This window comes from Salmo trutta, chromosome 7, assembly GCF_901001165.1.
Source record: "Salmo trutta chromosome 7, fSalTru1.1, whole genome shotgun sequence".
Taxonomy (NCBI): Eukaryota; Metazoa; Chordata; class Actinopteri; order Salmoniformes; family Salmonidae; genus Salmo; species Salmo trutta.
The window spans coordinates 29,763,882-29,780,575 of NC_042963.1; positions in this window are offsets into that span (position 1 = coordinate 29,763,882).

Consider the following 16,694-nt stretch of genomic DNA (forward strand, 5'->3'; position numbering starts at 1 on the left):
ATCCTCCCGGGAGGCCATCATACTGCTCGGGGGCTAGGATCTTGGGTTCCTGGTGCAGGTTCCCAGGAGGAAATACGGCAACGCCTGTAGCACTGGGCGATGAGACTCCTGGGTTAAGGTTGGGCCGTGGTTGGATGGAATCGGTAAGTGCCTGGAGGGTCTCTGATATTTGGAAGAGTTGTTCTTGCTTGCGCCCCAGCAGTGCTCCTTGTCGGGTTATTGCATTCTGGATCTGGGTGATCTCAGCTGGGCCCATGTTGACATAGAAGCTTGCTGTGACATTGTGTGGTTGGATCCAGGTGCAGAGAAGAGACCAGACGAGGAATCAGTGGTTAAGGATAAACATAATATGTTACTGAGAAACGAGAGCCACAGGATCACAGTACTGTTGAAAAACAACAACACTAAGTCTCAAACTCACTCAGGAAACGAACGCACACGGTAAACAATTCAAGCTTCTGCAAAGGACAACAGAAACACACCTCTTTTAACTTCTTTGGGAAAGGGAGCAGTATTTTCACGGCCGGATAAAAAACATCCCCGATTTAATCTGGTTACTACTCCTGCCCAGAAACTAGAATATGCATATAATTAGTAGATTTGGATAGAAAACACTAAAGTTTCTAAAACTGTTTGAATGGTGTCTGTGAGTATAACAGAACTCATATGGCAGGCCAAAACCTTAGAAGATTCCATGCAGGAAGTGCCCTGTCTGACAATTTGTTGTCCTTCTGTTGTATCTCTATCGACATTACAGCATTTGTGCTATAACGTGACACTTTCTAAGGCTTCCATTGGCTCTCTAAAGCTGCCAGAAAGTAGAATGGGATGTCTGCTGTCTCTGGGCAAAGTATAGGAGCAGAATTTGTAAGTGGTCAGCCTGGGGACAGTGAGACTGGAGATGCGCGTTCACGAACCTTCTCCATTTTTTTCTTTCAGTCTTTGAATGAATACAACGTTGCCCGGTTGGAATATTATCGCTATTTTCCGAGAAAAATAGCATAAACATTGATTTTAAACAGCGTTTGACATGCTTCTAAGTACGGTAATGGAATATTTTGAAATTTTTTGTCACGAAATGCGCTCGCGCGTTACCCTTCGGATAGTGACCTGAACGCACAAACAAAACGGAGGTATTTGGATATAACTATGGATTATTTGGAACCAAAACAACATTTGTTGTTGAAGTAGAAGTCCTGGGAGTGCATTCTGACGAAGAAGAGCAAAGTTAATCCAATTTTTCTAATAGTAATTCTGAGTTTAGGTGACCCCGAAGTTGGAGGATGTCAAAATAGCTAGCCGTGATGGCCAAGCTATGTACTCAGAATATTGCAAAATGCGCTTTCTCCGAAAAGCTATTTTAAAATCGGACATAGCGATTGCATAAAGGAGTTCTGTATCTATAATTCTTAAAATAATTGTTATGTATTTTGTCAACGTTTATCATGAGTAATTTAGTAAATTCACCGGAAGTTTTGGGTGGGAATGCTAGTTCTGAACATCACATGCTAATGTAAAAAGCTGGTTTTTGATATAAATATGAACTTGATTGAACAAAACATGCATGTATTGTATAACATAATGTCATAGGAGTGTCATCTGATGAAGATCATCAAAGGTTAGTGCTGCATTTAGCTGTGGTTTGGGTTTATGTGACATATATGCTTGCTTGGAAAATGGCTGTGTGATTATTTGTGGCTATGTACTCTCCTAACATAATCTAATGTTTTGCTTTTGCTGTAAAGCCTTTTGGAAATCGGACAATGTGGTTTGATTCAGGAGAAGTGTATCTATAAAATGGTGTAAAATAGTCCTATGTTTGAGAACTTTGAATTATGACATTTTATGGTTTTAAATTTGGCGCTCTGATTTTTCACTTGCTGTTGAATAGTGTGGGACGATTTCGTCCCACCTCCCTTAGAGAGGTTAACAGGAAAATCATAGTGAGTAAATAGGACACACCTGAGTGTCGTTAATGTCTCTAGGTCAGTCTTTGCCGTCCTCTGGTGACAGGTGGAACCATGACAGAGACTGTGTGAATCAGGCCTTCATAGTTTAATTGTTGCAAAGAAACCACGACTAAAGGACACCAATAAGAAGAAGAGACTTGCTTGGGCCAAGAAACATGAGCAATGGACATTAGACTGGTGGAAATCTGTCCATTGGTCTGATGAGTCCAAATTTGATATATTTGGTTTCAACCGCTGTGTCTTTGTGAGACACAGAGTAGGTGAACGGATGATCTCCACATGTGTGCATCCCACCGTGAAGCATGGTGGAGGAGGTGTGATGGTGCTTTGCTGGTGACACTGTCTGTGATTTATTTAGAATTCAAGGCACACTTAACAAGCACGCATTCTGCAGCGATACGCCATCCCATCTGGTTTGCGCTTAGTGGGACTATCATTTGTTTTTCAACAGTACATTGACCCAAAATACACCTCCAGGCTGTATAATGGCTATTTGACCAAGAAGGAGAGTGATGGAGTGCTGCATAAGATGACCTGGCCTCAACAATCAAACCGACCTCAACCCAATTAGAGATGGTTTGGGATGAGTTGGACCGCAGAGTGAAGGAAAAGCTGTCAACAAGTGCTCAGCATCTGTGGGAACTCCTTCAAGCTGGTTGGAAAAGCATTCCAGGTGAACCTGGTTGAGAGAATGCCAAGAGTGTGCAAAGCTGTCATCAAGGCAAAGGGTGGCTACTTTGAAGAATCTAAAATCTAAAATATATTTTGATTTGTTTAACACCTTTTTGGTTACTACATGATTCCAAATGTGTTATTTCATAGTTTTGATGTCTTCACTATTATTTTACAATATAGAAAATAGTAAAAATAAAGAAAAACTATTGAATGAGTAGGTGTGTCCAAACTTTTGACTGGTACTGTATATAATGCATTACTTGCGGTGTGAGTGTTGTTTTTATTATTACTTCCGAATCGGTACTGTGTTTGGCCTAAAATATAATGATTGTTCTTTCCTAAATGATACACTAAGCACCTGTGTCTTGCCTTGGAATATGTCAAGGTAATCAAACACATAGTTTTAGCTCAAGTTCAAGGGCACTCTTCCATCCCCCTACCTTTGCACTCGGTCAGGGTACACACACTCACACATTTTTCTCAGTGGAGGTCGGGGGGATCTCTTCAAAGCTATGGGTTTTGATAGTCTCATAGAGAGGGGAAGAGAAAATGAGAGAGAAAGGGAGAGGGAGAGAGAGGGAGTGAAGAGAGAGACAGAATGGTATGTCCCCTTAGAGCCCCTTAATCCCTCTAGCCCAGCAGACAGGCGAGACCTGAGTACCACCCCTGCTGTAGGGCCTGTGTGTGCGTGTGTGTGTAAAGAAGAGAAAAATGCTGCCAAGTTGAAGGGAAATACAACTTCATACTCATAATCTCCAGCACCACCACAGCATCAACATACAGTGCATTTGGAAAGTATTCAGCCTCCTTCCCGTTTTCCACATTTTGTTACGTTACAGCCTTGTTCTAAAATAGATTACATTATTTTCCCCTCTCATCAATCAGCACATAATACCCCATAATGACAAAGAGAAAAGAGGTTTTCAGAACTTTTTGCAACAATATATAGTATATAAAAAAAAACAGATACCTTATAACAAAAGTATTCCGACCCTTTGCTATGAGACTCGAAATTGAGCTCAGGTGCATCCTGTTTCCATTGATTATCCTTGAGACGTTTTTGCAATGTTGATTGGAGTCCACCTGTGGTAAATTCAATTGATTGGACATGTTTTGGAAAAGCACACACCTTTCTATATAAGGTCTTACAGTTGACAGTGCATGTCAAAGCAAAAACCATGCCATGAGGTCGAAGGAATTGTCCGTAGAGCTCCGAGACAGGATTGTGTCGAGGCACAGATCTGGGGAAGGGTACCAAAAAATGTCTGCAGCATTGAAGGTTCCCAAGAACACAGTGGCCTCCACAATTCTTAAATGGAAGAAGTTAGGAACCACCAAGACTCTTCCTAGAGCTGGCCACCCAGCCAAAACGGAGCAATCAGGGAAGAAGGGCCTTGGTCAAGGAGGTGATCAAGAACCCGATGTTCACTCTGACAGAGCTCCAGAGTTCCTCTGTGGAGATGGGAGAACCTTCCAGAAGGACAACCATCTCTGCAGCACTCCACCAATCAGGCCTTTATGCTAGAGTGGCCAGACGGAAGCCACTCCTCAGTAAAAGGCACATGACAGCCCGCTTGGAGTTTGCCAAAAGGCACCTAAAGGACTCTCAGTTCATGCTCTGATGAAACCAAGATTGAACTCTGAATGCAAAGCATCACATCTGGAGGAAACCTGGCACCATCCCTATGTATGGTTGTGGCAGCATCATGCTGTGGGGATGTTTTTCAGCGGCAAGTACTGGGAGACTAGTCAGGATCGAGGGGAAGATGAACGGAGCAAAGTACAGAGAGATCCTTGATGAAAATCTGCTCCAGAGCGCTCTGGATCTCAGACTGGGGCAACGGTTCATCTTCCAACATGACAACAACCCTAATCACACAGCCAAGACATCTCTGGAAAGACCTGAAAATAGCTGTGCAGCGACGCTCCCCATCCAACCTGACAGAGCTTGAGAGGGTCTGCAAAGAAGAATGGGAGAAACTCCCCAAATACAGGTGTGCCAAGCTTGTAGAGTCATTTCCAAGAAGACTCAAGGCTGTAATTGCTGTCAAAAGTGCTTCAACAAAGTACTGAGTAAAGGGTCTGAATACATATGTAAATGTGATCATTTAAATACATTTGCAAACATTTCTAAAAACCTGTGTTTGCTTTGTTTATTATGGGGTATTGTGTGTAGTTTGATGAGTGGAAAAAAACGATTTAATCCATTTTTAGAACAAGACTAACGTAAACAATTAAGGAAAAAGTCAAGGGGTCTGAACTTTCTGAATGCACTGCATGTGAAAATTATTTATATGTTTTGTAGTCAAAAAGATAGAGGAAGGTAAGTGTTTCCAATGACATCATCAACCAATTAGTAGGAAATGCCTATTCATAGTTGGTTAAAATCACATGATGCACACAAATGATGTCATTGGAAAAACGTGTCTTCCTCCATCTTTTTTTCCACAAAACATAGAAATGTGCAATTTTCACGTACACAATATACGAAAGTATGTGGACACCCCTTCAAATTAGTGGATTCGGCCATTTCAGCCACATTGGTTGCTGACAAGTGTATAAAATTGAGCACACAGCCATGCAATCTCCATAGACAGATACTGGCCTTAATGAGGAGCTCAATAACTTTCAACATCATAGGATGATGCATTTTTTTAGGTCTTTCTGTGTGCTGCCTGGTAAAGAGCATTCCACATCCAACTTCTCTGGCCTGGTTTTCTGTCTGCACAGAAATGTGCATTTCTGTAATTTTTCAATCTCTCCCTCTCACCCTGTCTCTCTCTTATTTCCCCATCTCTCCCACTTCTGAGTTATTTCTCTTTCTCTCCTCTTTCCTCTCTTTTCCTATTTTATCTCTTTTTCTCCTCCTTTCATCCAGTTTAACTCAACTGACACTCCAAAAACCGCCTTGATTCTTCCTCCTCCCCAGTCTCCCCCTCTATCTCCCACCACCATGTTTTGCTACACAGAAAACATAATATAAAACACTGAAGACGTGAGCTCTGTTTCTCTTGCAGGTAGATACTCTTATTCACAAATCATCTGTTTAAGAAGAGAGAGTCAACTGATGAATAGATGTAAATAGCTTTCGTAATTTTGCAACGGTAAGCACACATGCATACACACACACACAAACCCACCCATACCGCCCAGTCACATGCAACAGCCAAGAATCCTCCTGCTGAGGGACTAAGGTAAGTCTTCTGAGTAACCACGGCAACCCTGATCACCAACAAAATGCCGGGTGTCTGAGTTCCATGCTACAGGCCCAGCGGGGTTTCCCGCCACTCGATGAAGGGGTTCTCATGCTGTCTCATACCCCTATAAACCTCCCCATCCCTCCCCATCCCTCCCCAGCTCAGGGATTAGATACAGAACAGGGTACAATACTCCACCTCATTTTCAAACCAATCTGGGCAGATAAACATGCAGATGGAGAAATGGCTGGACTTAGAGACCAAACCGCGTAATCTGAAGTCTAAACATACCAACATGGTTTATGTGGGGAGAAAGCATAGTCGGATAGAAGATTGTGTTTTCACAAGATAAGACATGAACTTTAACCTGAATCTGAACTTGAGCTTGAAATTATACCCTTTGGCCAGTACTCCTGAGTTCTAATACACAGACTAAATGCAGTTTTATTAACCGGTTATTGACTAGTTATTATGCAATAATAACAGAGACCGCTTCGGAGGTGGAGTAGCCTAGTGAGGAAACAGTCACCTAGTTTCCCTCCTGCCTGTATAGAGACTATATTGACTGTATAATGACTTCACCAGGGGAGGGCGTGGTCAGGCTGGCATTCACCGGAGTTGTGTCCCAAATGTCCCTATTTAGTGCACTACTTTGGACCAGTACCCAAACACACCAAAATAGTCGTGAAGAGGGCCCAACAAAGCCTATTCCCCCTCAGGAGACTGAAAAGATTTGGCATGGGTCCTCAGATCCTCCCTGATTATAGCCTCATTACTGTTATTTTACTGCTGCTCTTTAACTATTTGTTATTTTTATTTATTACTTATCTATTTTTTACTTAACACTTATTTTCTTAAAACTGCATTGTTGGTTAAGGGCTTGTATGTAAGCATTTCACTGTGAGGTCTACACCTGTTGTATTCTACGCATATGACAAATACAATTTGATTTGGGACGCAGTAAATTCATCCTCGTCTTCTCCTCCCTGGTGCTGGTCTGGTGAAGCAGGGCTGTGTTTTTTCCCAAGTCTCCTGCACTGCGGTCTGTCCGTCCGACCCAGGGCTTTTTGGCCGGGATCCACATGGTACAAAAGGGCCATGGCATTCCTGATGTCTGCGGCTAATCTGTGGTGTCAGCTCGTATTAACACCGCATTGACAAATCTGAGGGCACACGGGGCAGTGGAATTTTAAAACACCACTGGCAGAATTCCTCCAGAGCACGGAGGGAGGAGGGCAGGTCACGGGCCAGGGAAGGGAAGGGAGAGAGGCTGGTGGTCAGCTAAATTTGAGTCCCGGGCGGCGGCAGGCCGGGTCTACTGCAACAGACAGGAGGCGGGGCAAAGGTGAGGAGAGAGGGAGGAGGTGCGTGGTGGTGCTAGGCGAGGTGAGGAAAGGATAGGTGATGGAGAGGGGGGGTGAGGTGGGAGGGAGGGATGGAACCCACATCAGAGATGTTGGTATTCTTCCTTGTCTCGTCTCACTGGCATGAGACTAAGACTAAATTAGCGTTTTGGTTTTGGTTTGTTTCCTTCAGTTGATCACCTGGATTCCACTTCCCAAACCTTTTCTGCATGCTACCAAAAAACGACCTCTGTCCCAGTCACAAGTTATACATCCTGATTAATTTACCTGCTAGTTCCTGTTAGGATCCTGTAATCCTGCTAGTTCTCTCCTTCTTCTCTCCATGTTTTCACATGGCAGGTACTGTGACAGACAGAGTGAGTGACTCATTCTCAGGGTGGTGTCAGCAATTTTACTGCCATGTGACAAGGACATGCGGTTTAAGGGAAAAGGGAAAGGGAAAAGGGGATACCTAGTCAGTTGTACAACGGAATGCCTTCAACTGTTTACAGCCTCAGCAAGTGCTCCCGTCCATCTGTGCACCTGTGACAACGTGTGGGCTCTGGTCAAAAGTAGTGCACTATATAGGGCAGGGGTTCTCAAAGTGTGGTCCACTCTATACTATTTATATACTGTAATATATGCACTACATGACCAAAAGTATGTGGACACCTGCTCGTCAAACATATCATTCCAAAATCATGGGCATTAATATGGAGTTGGTCCCCCCTTTGCTGCTATAACAGCCTCCGCTTTCGGGGAAGGCTTTCCGCTAGATGTTGGAACATTGCTACTGCAACTTGCTTCCATTCAGTCGCAAGAGCTTTAGTGAGTTCGGGCACTAAAATATATCTATGATATACAGTGCATTCAGAAAGTTCAGACTCCTTGACCTTTTCCACATTTTGTTACGTTACAGCCTTGTTCTAAAATGTATTAAATTGGTTTCTCCCTCATCAATCTACAAAGAAGACCCCACAATGACAAAGCAAAAACAGGTTTTTAGAAATGTTTGCTAATTTATAAGAAATTGAAAACTGAAATATCACATTTATATACGTTTTCATACCCTTTACTCAGTACTTTGTTGCAGCACCTTTGGCAGCAATTACAACCTTGAGTCTTCTTGGGTGTGACGCTAGAAGCTTGGCAGACCTTTAAATGAGGAGTTTCTCCCATTCTTCTCTGCAGATCCTCTCAAGATCTGTCAGGTTGGATGGGGAGAGTTGCTGCACAGCTATTTTCAGGTCTCTCCAGAGATGTCCGATTGGGTTCAAGTTCAGGCTCTGGCTGGGCCACTCAAGGACATTCAGAGACTTGTCCCGAAGCCACTCCTGCGTTGTCTTGGTTGTGTGCTCAGGGTCGTTGTCCAGTCTGAGGTCCTGAGCGCTCTGGAGCAGGTTTTCATCAAGGATCTCTCTGTATTTTCTCTCTGTTCCGTTCATCTTTCCCTCAACCCTGACTAGTCTCGCAGTCCTTGCCGCTGAAAAACATCCCCACAGCATGATGCTGCCACCACCATGCTTCACCGTAGGGATGGTGCCATGTATCTTCCAGACGTGACGCTTGGCATTCAGGCCAAAGAGTTCAATCTTGGTTTCATCAGACCTCAGAATCTTGATTCTCATGGTCTAAGGTGCTTTTTGGCAAACTCCAAGCAGGCTGTCATGTGTCTTTCACTGCGGAGTGGCTTCCGTCTGGCCACTCTACCATAAAGGCCTGATTGGTGGAGTGCTGCAGAGATGGTTATCCTTTTGGAAGGTTCTCCCATCTTCACAGAGGAACTCTGGAGCTCTGTCAGAGTGACCATTGGGTTCTTGGTCATATCCCTGACCAAGGCCCTTCTCTCCCGATTGTCCAATTTGGCCGGGCTGTCAAGGTTGTGGGTAACTGGTGAAAGGAGTAAGGCGCAGGAGAGCTGAGATGCGTGGATAAAAGTGATTTAATACAAGATAACACTAGTATAAACACAATACTACGGTGCGGGAAAAATACCGGTACCACGAAATAAACGGCCGTAATAACAAAACCCGGTAACAAAATACCAGCCGTCAGTAACAGCCTGAACAATAGAACAAACACGCACACAAACATGGGGGAAACCAGAGGGTTAAATAATGAACATGTAATGGGGGAATTGAAACCAGTTGTGTAGAAAACAAAGACAAAACAAATGGAAAATGAAAAGTGGATCGGCGATGGCTAGAAGGCCGGTGACGTCGACCGCTGAGCGCCGTTTGAACAAGGAGAGGGACCGACTCCGGCGGAAGTCATGACAGTACCCGCCCCTTGACGTGCAGCTCCAGCAGTGCGCCGACACCGGCATCGGGGACAACCCGGAGGGAAAGGCACAGGGCGATCCGGATGGAGACGATGGAATTCCCGCAGCATCGAAGGGTCCAATACGTCCTCCACCGGCACCCAGCATCTCTCCTCTGGACCGTACCCCTCCCACTCCACGAGGTACTGAATGCCCCTCGCCCGACGCCTCGAGTCCAGTATGGATCGGACTGCATATGCTGGGGCCCCCTCGATGTCTAGAGGGGGCGGATGAACCTCCCGCACCTCACACTCCTGGAGTGGACCAGCCACCACCGGCCTGAGGAGAGACACATGGAAAGAGGGGTTAACCAGTTATGACTAGGGGGCAGTATTTTCACGGCCGGATAAAAAACGTACCCGAATTAATCTGATTATTACTCCTGCCCAGAAACTAGAATATGCATAGAATTATTAGCTTTGGATAGAAAACACTCCAAAGTTTCTAAAACTGTTTGAATGGTGTCTGTGAGTATAACATAACTCATTTGGCAGGCCAAAACCTGAGAAGATTCCAAACAGGAAGTACCCTGTCTGACCATTTCTTGGCCTTCTTGATTATCTCTATCCAATACAGGGGATCTCTGCTGTTACATGACACTTCCTACGGCTCCCATGGGCTCTCAGAAGGCGGCAAAAAGCTGAATCGTGGCTTTGCAGGCCCTGGCTGAAAAACATTAGCGCGTTTGGATAGTGGCCGGTCAGAGTACTATGAGACTGAGGCTCGTGCACGAGTCGACTCCATGTTTACTTTCTCTTTCTCTTTAATCAAACTTTTCTAATAGTAAATCGGAGTTTGGTGAGGGTCAAACTTGGTGGGTGTCAAAATAGCTAGCCGTGATGGCTGGGCTATCTACTCAGAATATTGCAAAATGTGCTTTCACCGAAAAGCTATTTTAAAATCGGACATAGCGAGTGCATAAAGGAGTTCTGTATCTATAATTCTTAAAATAATTGTTATGTTTTTTGTGAACGTTTATCGTGAGTCATTTAGTAAATTCACCGGAAGTGTTCGGTGGGAATGCTAGTCACATGCTAGTCACATGCTAATGTAAAAAGCTGTTTTTTGATATAAATATGAACTTGATTGAACAAAACATGCATGTATTGTGTAACATAATGTCCTAGGATTGTCATCTGATGAAGATCATCAAAGGTTAGTGCTGCATTTAGCTGTGGTTTGGGTTTATGTGACATTATATGCTAGCTTGAAAAATGGGTGTCTGATTATTTCTGGCTGGGTACTCTGCTGACATAATCTAATGTTTTGCTTTCGTTGTAAAGCCTTTTTGAAATCGGACAGTGTGGTTAGATTAACGAGAGTCTTGTCTTTACAATGGTGTAAAATAGTCATATGTTTGAGAAATTGAAGTAATAGCATTTCTAAGGTATTTGAATATCGCGCCACGGGATTCCACTGGCTGTTGAGTAGGTGGGACGCCCATTGAGGTTAATAAGTACTGAAAACTGAGGAAATATGTCCAAACACAACAAGGCGAAACAATAACCCCGAAGTCCAAAATACATGTACCACAGAACATACAAAGTGACAACACGTAACAAGCCCGCACACAGAACAGGTGGAGAGGCGGGCTTAAATAATAAAACTAATTACTAATGGAAAACAGGTGTAACTCATAAAGACATAACTAACAGAAAAACGAAAAAGGGATCGATGGCAGCTAGTAGGCCGGTGACGACGACCGCGGCGCCACCCAAACAGGGAGAAGATCCGCCCTCGGCAGTAGTCGTGACACCTAGCTGAGACGTTATTGTGTAACGATGTGCGCTGAGAGTCGGGAAGCAAGTTCAGGGAGTGAGTGTTTTAATAAATAAACGCAACACGAACAACGCACAGACTTAACACTGGAACAGAAACAACAACGCCTGGGGAAGGAACCAAAGGGAGTGAAATATATAGGGAAGGTAATCAGGGAAGTGATGGAGTCCAGGTGAGTCTGATGATGCGCAGGTGCGCATAACGATGGTGACAGGTGTGCGCAATAACGAGAAATCTAACTAAGTGATTGGATTAGTTTAGAAAAAAATATATAAAAAAATATACCTGCATAAAATATGATAATGGTTGGTGTGGTTTTGATGGGACTGTTTTACTATCCAAAGTGCAAAACAATAACTTACAGATTGGATTAGTTTAGATAATAGATATATAAAAAACTATTCTAAACATCAACCTGCAACAAAGCATTCTGGGAAGAATGACAATGAGGTCCCTCCCCATGTCTTTTTCACTCTAAGAAGGTGAAAACTCACTTGAGTACCAACACTACACAGTGTTGATTCCACTGTGATTCAAATAACAGTTCATTTATTCTCAGCATGTAGTGTCAATTTCAATGTTAACCCCACTCGAATCCACTCTCAGATATAAATCACAACACTTTTTACCTTAACATCGAGATTTTAACACTTGCAAATTTGCTGTGCAGGCAGAGTTGTTGGGCCAGTCAGGCAGACAGTCAGACACGTAGGCATACAGTCAGTCAGACAGGCGGACTGGCAGGCAGGCAGAGTTGTGGGGCCAGTCAGCTCATTCAGCATGATATACTGTAAGTAATCTGCTGTAGCCGGGCTACAGGTGCTGTAGTATAAAGAAGCCTGAACAGACAAACTGAGGGAACATGTTCTAGAGGAGGTCAAAGGTCTGGAGTGGAGCTGAACTCTCTGGTGTTCTCTGTTGTTTTCGCACGTTCATATTTCCAGACACTATTTGTTAAGAGCCAGGATGCTAAGAACGTCTGTTAGAATCAAATCAAATCAAATGTATTTATATAGCCCTTCTTACATCGGCTGATATCTCAAAGTGCTGTACAGAAGCCCAGCCTAAAACCCCAAACAGCAAGCAATGCAGGTGTAGAAGCACGGTGGCTAGGAAAAACTCCCTAGAAAGGCCAAAACCTAGGAAGAAACCTAGAGAGGAACCAGGCTATGACGGGTGGCCAGTCCTCTTCTGGCTGTGCCGCGTGGAGATTATAACAGCACGTGGCCGAGATGTTCAAATGTTCATAAATGACCAGCATGGTCAAATAATAATAATCATAGTAGTTGTCGAGGGTGCAACAAGTCAGTAACACAAGAGTAAGTGTCAGTTGGCTTTTTCATAGCCGATCTTTGAGAGTATCTCTACCGCTCCTGCTGTCTCTAGAGAGTTGAAAACAGCAGGTCTGGGACAGGTAGCACGTCCGGTGAACAGGTCAGGGTTCCAGCAGGTCTGGGACAGCAGGTCTGGGACAGGTAGCACGTCCGGTGAACAGGTCAGGGTTCCATAGCCGCAGGCAGAACAGTTGGAACTGGAGCAGCAGCACGGCCAGGTGAACTGGGGACAACAAGGAGTCATCAAGCCAGGTAGTCCTGAATCATGGTCTTAGGGCTTAGGTCCTCCGAGAGAGAGAAAGAAAGAAAGAAAGAAAGAGAGAAAGAGAGAATTAGAGAGAGCATATTTAAATTCACATAGGACACCGGAAAAGACAAGAGAAATACTCCAGATGTGACAGACTGACCCTAGCCCCCTGACACATAAACTACTGCAGCATAAATACTGGAGGCTGAGACAGGAGGGGTCAGGAGACACTGTGGCCCCATCCGATGAAACCCCCAGACAGGGCCAAACAGGTAGGATATAACCCCACCCACTTTGCCAAAGCACAGCCCCCACACCACTGGAGGGATACAGAACACAAAGTGCTGTGTAACTTATACAAAATAAGACACCATTTCTGATTGAATCGAAAGCAAAAATAAACATCTTTAATAATAATTTTGACCAGATTTATTTTCCCTTGTGTATCAACAAGGGCATGTTTTGGGGTCATTATTACAAATCGGAATTGTGTGTATTGAGAGAGAGAGAGAGAGAGAGAGAGAGAGAGAGAGAGAGAGGCCTCCTGTCTTCCTCCATCTGTTTCCAGAAGGGCTGGCTGTCTGCCCATACAGTATCTCAGGGAAGTCGCATCTTAGCGTTCCTCCTCTATCCTAACCCTGTTCCCTACGTCTCTTCCCCCTCCTCCCCCCTGCGTGAGGCCCCAAAGAGTGAAGACCACATTTGAATATGCAGCGCTGCTCCTTTAAGAGGATGAAAGGATGAGAGAGAGAGAGAGACTCATTCCCTGCTGTTAATATTATGGTTTACTCATTGCACCTCTTCCAGAGAAAAGGATGTTGGTTGTTGGTAGGAGAGGAGAAGCTCAGCCTTTCTGATTCATTATAACCCATTAAACATGTCTGACATGTTAAACAGGTCTGCATGTGCAGGCTGCTCTGCGCTATTGTCCTACTGATGCTGGGGGGAGGGCTCTCATTGGGGTGTCAAACACTTCCTGGTGGCCAATGAGAGCCCTCCCCCAGCATCAGTAGGACAATGGAGCAGAGCAGGCTGCACATGCAAACCTGGTCAACATGTCAGACATGTTTTATGCGTTATAGTGAATCAGAGACTAGATGTATTGAAAAGACTGCTGTAGGGAGGGATGGAGTGTGTGGGTATGTGTGCTTACGTGTGCGCGTATGCATGGGGGTGTGTAGGAGTGCATACATGTTGGTATAGTATGCCTAGGCCTACGGATGTAAGTATGTGTGCGAGCACAATATGTAAGTGTAGGTGAGTTTGCATGTGTTTATCCATGTGCCTGAGAGCTTGTGGAGGACCTGGGTTTATGTAATTCCAATAGAGATAACATACACGTAGGCACGTTCAAAAGTTTGGGGTCACTTAGAAATGTCCTTGTTTTTGATAGAAAAGCACATTTTTCTGTCCATTAAAATAAGATCAAATTGATCAGAAATACAGTGTAGACATTGTTAAAACCTCTCTTGGGTAGGGGGCAGTATTTCGACGTTTGGATGACAAACGTGCCCAAAGTAAACTGCCTGTTACTCAGGCCCAGAAGCTAGGATATGCATATTGGTAGTATTGCATAGAAAACACTCTGAAGTTTCTAAAACCGTTAAAATAATGTCTGTGAGTATAACAGAACTGATATGGCAGGCAAAACCCCGAGGAAAATCCATCCAGGAAGTGGGATTTTTTTGATGTGGGTTGTTTTCCATTGAATGCCTATTGACTATGTTATGGGTTAGGGCCCACATTGCAGTTCCTATGGCTTCCACTAGATGTCAACAGTCTTTAGACATGCTTTCAGGCTTGTATTTTTGAAAAACTACGAGTAAAAATACCTTTTGGTCAGTGGACAGGGGAAGTATGCAGAGCTGGATTGGGCGCGTGACCGTGACTGCGCCGTTCGTTGTTTTTCTTTTCTATTGAAAAGCCGCTGTGTCAGATTTCAAAAAGGCTTTATGGCGAAAGAAAACCATGTGATTATCTGAGGACAGCGCCCCATCATACAAATGCATGACAAACATATTTTAAGCAGGGAGGTGCGACACGACAGTCAGAAATAACGATACAATTCATGCCTTACCTTTGAAGATCTTCTTCTGTTGGCACTCCAAAATGTCCCAAAAACATCACAAATGGTCATTTTCTTCGATAAATTCCTTCTTTATATTTCCAAAATGTCAATTTATTTGACGCGTTTGATTCAGAAATACACTGGTTCCAACTCGTCCAACATGACTACAAATTATCTAATAAGTTACCTGTAAACTTGGTCCAAACATTTCAAACAACTTTCCTAATCCAACCTTAGGTATCCTAAAACGTAAATAATCAATAAAATTTAACACGGAATATACTGTGTTCAATAGCGGATAAAATGTACTTGGAGCGAGCTCCAGGTCGAGCGCAACAAACAATACAGTCCACTTGGCTTGACACTCACACTGAACAGCCATACTTCTTCATTTCTCAAAATAAAAACATCAACCAATTTCTAAAGACTATTGGCATCTAGTGGAAGCCATAGGAACTAGAACCAGGTGACTCATAAATCTAGTTTCCCATAGAAAATGAATTGAAAACACAGAGACCTCAAAAAAACTATTCCGGGATAGTTTGTCCTCGGGGTTTCGCCTGCCAAATAAGTTCTGTTATACTCACAGACATTATTTTAACCTCTCTAGGGTAGGTGGGACAAAAACGTCCCGCACTATTCAACAGCCAGTGACACATCAGAGCGCCAAATTTAAAACCACAAAATGTCATAATTCAGTTCTCAAACATAGGACTATTTTACACCATTTGAAAGATAAGACTCTCGTTAATCTAACCACATTGTCCGATTTCAAAAAGGCTTTACAGCCAAAGCAAAACATTAGATTATGTCAGGAGAGTACCCTGCCAGAAATAACCACACAGCCATTTTTCAAGCAAGCATATATGTCACAAAAACCAAAAACACAGCTAAATGCAGCACTAACCTTTGATGATCGTCATCAGATGACACTCCTAGGACATTATGTTATACAATACATGCATGTTTTGTTCAATCAAGTTCATATTTATATAAAAAAACAGCTTTTTACATTAGCATGTGATGTTCAGAACTAGCAACTAGCATACACACCGCAAACTTCCGGTGAATTGACTTAATTACTCACGATTAACGTTCACAAAATACATAACAATTATTTTAAGAATTATAGATACAGAACTCCTTTATGCAATCGCAGTGTCAGATTTTAAAATAGCTTTTCGGTGAAAGCACATGTTGCAATATTCTGAGTAGATATCCCGGCCATCACGGCTAGCTAATTTGACACCCACCAAGTTTGGCCCTCACCAAACTCAGATTTACTATAAGAAAAATTGTATTACCATTGCTGTTCTTCATCAGAAGGCTCTCCCAGGACTTCTACTTCAACAACAAATGTTGTTTTGGTTCGAAATAATCCATAGTTATATTGAAATAGCTCTGTGTTGGTCGTGTGTTCAGGTCAGTATCCGAAGTGTGACGCGCGAGCGCATTTTGTGACATAAAATTTCAAAATATTCCATTACCGTACTTCGAAGCATGTCAAACGCTGTTTAAAATCAATTTTTATGCGATTTTTCTCGTAAAATAGCGATAATATTCCAACCGGGTGATGTTGTATTCATTCAAAGACTGAAAGAAAAAAATGGAGAATTCACATGAACGCGCATCTCCAGTGTCACTGTCCCCAGGCAGGCCAGTAACAAACTCGGCTGCTGTTCTTTGCCCAGAGACTGCAGACATCTCATTACACTTTCTGGCACCTTCTGAGAGCCAATGGAAGCCTTAGAAAATGTCATG